We start from the raw sequence: 699 nt of genomic DNA, 5'->3' as shown, positions 1-699 counted from the left end.
GGGGAGGGGGCGCTCCAGGACCAGCTGCTGCTGGGGGCTGATTTGGGAAGCAGGTGCTTTAGGATGAAGGAAGCTTAACCCTTTCTGTTCCTGGACAGCCTGCTTCAAAACAGACTTTCCTCAGGCCCCCACCTTACACATGCTGTTTTTCCTTCTGTCCCGGGGTTTTAAGAGCAACGGGGAGCAGCCCACACTCTGGGTGTGTGTGTGTGGGGGGGGGGATATGCAGAGGACTGCGCCTCTTTTTCCTGTGGCTTTTGGATCTCTGCCTGAAACTTCAGTCCCAGCCTCAAGGAGGCTGGGAGACCCTGCTTTGAGCAGTGGGCTAGCTGTCAGTTTTGATGGAGTCTGTGCGCTGTCCATGAACAAATTTGCTGATTACCTTCACTCCAGAGATCTGCTTAAGCTTGTCAAATGCCCACAGCTCTCCACCAAAGGGTGACAAACAGCTTCCCCTAAAGACTACTCTAGAAACCCCAAGCAGAACACAAGATAGCTGCAGTCCAGGCTTTGGGGTAGTCTGCCAGTCGCATGGGCACTCGATTATTATTATTTGTTTAGGGGTAAATTGAAATCCGTAACTAAGAGTGGTAGAGATGAAGGTGTCGGCCTTCTACAATGGGGCAGGGTCCCAGATACTGAGGGGCACGTTTTACTCTCCAGCCGCCCCCAGGCTACTATTTTCCGTTGCTGCCGCTA

This window comes from Mastomys coucha, unplaced genomic scaffold (genome assembly GCF_008632895.1).
Source record: "Mastomys coucha isolate ucsf_1 unplaced genomic scaffold, UCSF_Mcou_1 pScaffold9, whole genome shotgun sequence".
Lineage (NCBI taxonomy): Eukaryota > Metazoa > Chordata > Mammalia > Rodentia > Muridae > Mastomys > Mastomys coucha.
This window is presented reverse-complemented; position numbering follows the sequence as displayed.